We start from the raw sequence: 1900 nt of genomic DNA, 5'->3' as shown, positions 1-1900 counted from the left end.
TTGTTTTGTTTTGTTTTGTTTTGTTTCTAAGTTTTGCTTTAATATAGTAAGAAGAGTCTGTGGTCCATAGAATGTGTGGCATTTACAAGAGACACAAATCAAAGTGAAACACATTACCTTGGGAAAAGATAAATTCTCTTTCTGCAGGTAATTTTCAAATAGTCTAAATAAATATCTTCAAGTAAACTGCTTCTTCTTCAGCACAAAATATAGACAATCACCGTAAGTCCTCTTCTGGCCAATGCTTTTGCTATTGCATGGAACAGAGGAAAGAGAAATTCTTGTTATTCATCTGATAAGTACTCCAAGATAAACATTTTGTCAAAACTCTCTCAAAGGCATAAAACTTAAACTGAAACTTCCTTCAGCATGACGCTCATGGTATTCATGAGCCAGCGGCTGGGAGTTGGATCTATATGGTGCACATAGTGCTTCAGTGTCTCCTATGAATATTTAGCATTAGTTATTGACAAAATTGATCTGCTTTGTACCAATGTTCCTCAAGTTGCATTTCCAAATCAGCCTTCATACAGTTCTTTTTCAGCACCCTTTGCTTACTTAAAACAGCTGCCAGCTGTACCCACATCCTCAAATGATCCAAAGCCTGAGTGCTTTTCTATGATCCAGAAAATTTCATTCACCTGAAGGACAGTGTTACACAGGGACACCGAAGTATGGATATTTTCAGACAAATTTTCCTAAATCAGATGTAGAAAAGAACTTTTTACCAGTGAGGTAAATACAGTAATAACAATCCTGTGGATTTACATGATATTTTACATCACATATTCTTATTCTCTCTTCTTCAGAGACAAACAGACCAAGGACAGGAACCACAATTCAGTTTCTCACCAGGCAACACTACATGTTGCCCAATAGCTAGCTATGTGCCAAAATGAGCTGGAATGCCCTTAGCCAAGTGATTTCTACAAAAACCCTGGACTGAAGCATATTGCTGCTCTTCTAACTCCTGCAGTTCCCAGTATTACATCTTTCCTTGCAAATGAGTGGTGTGGAACTGTCATCCAGCTGGGGTAACTTACTGCTCTTGAAGAAGGGAGAAGTGTCAAACCATCTGACACTCAGCAGGTTTTGGTAAAGAAGCAGCTGCCAAGGTATCTTGAAATTAAATACTCTCTTCAGCATTATGTCACACTGCTCATACAAAACATGATTTATAACAATTCTGAATTAAAAAAAAAAAAAATGGAGAAAAACAGGTGATAGATTGAAAAAGCAGCACTGCCCTAGGTCCTTGTGCACAGCCTCTGGGAGGATCCCAAGAAATATTAAAGATCATTCCCATCTACTTCACTAATTTACAGCAGAAATTACAGCTGTGTACAGACATTGAAAGCTGCTAATCCTTGTTGTCTAAAGGATAAAAAGGAATTTATAAAAGCTGCATGTGGACGAAAGGATTTTCCATAATTAAGTTCTGATTCACATGCAATTAATTGATTATTTAGGGATAGCTTTGTCTCCCAGTTTGTTCGTTTGTTTAAACAGAGAGAGAGCGAGCTCTTGGATGTTGATTTTCTAAAGAGCTTTTCCAAAACAGGAAAACACTGCATTTTTTGATCCCACGAGGGTTGGAATCGAAGCAAACAAACAAAAAAGAGCAATTAAGGGGCGCAAAAATGGGGTGGAAAAGATGTGAAGCACTCAGCGAAGTGAGTAAGTCGGAGTGCCGGTGCTCATCAACACGCAAACGCTACGAGCAGGAGGGGAGGAGTGGCATCCCGTGGTGGCACAGCACCGCGCTCTTCGTTCTGCGGGAACAACGTGGGGATCCGGGTTACCCTGCGGGAACTAGCTTGGCACGAGACACTTAAGTAAAAAGAGAGATGAAAGTCACATCCCGAACCGTCACACTCCACGGTACACAGGACCCGCACAT

General features: G+C 40.1%; 1 protein-coding gene across 1 annotated transcript in view; it reads right to left on the bottom strand.

Annotated features, from left to right (window-relative positions):
* The window catches only part of LOC104914848 (oncostatin-M-specific receptor subunit beta), a 30927-nt gene extending 30652 nt beyond the window's left edge, over positions 1-275 (bottom strand). Inside the window, 1 exon segment of the mRNA XM_019610368.2 lies at positions 118-275. The gene's annotated coding sequence lies outside the window, so the exon portion shown is untranslated.
* Between the last annotated feature and the right edge of the window lie 1625 nt (positions 276-1900).

This window comes from Meleagris gallopavo, chromosome Z (assembly GCF_000146605.3).
Source record: "Meleagris gallopavo isolate NT-WF06-2002-E0010 breed Aviagen turkey brand Nicholas breeding stock chromosome Z, Turkey_5.1, whole genome shotgun sequence".
In the NCBI taxonomy this organism is placed as follows: domain Eukaryota; kingdom Metazoa; phylum Chordata; class Aves; order Galliformes; family Phasianidae; genus Meleagris; species Meleagris gallopavo.
The sequence above is the reverse complement of the archived record's forward strand: the minus strand, read 5'-3'. Positions and strand labels throughout refer to the sequence as shown.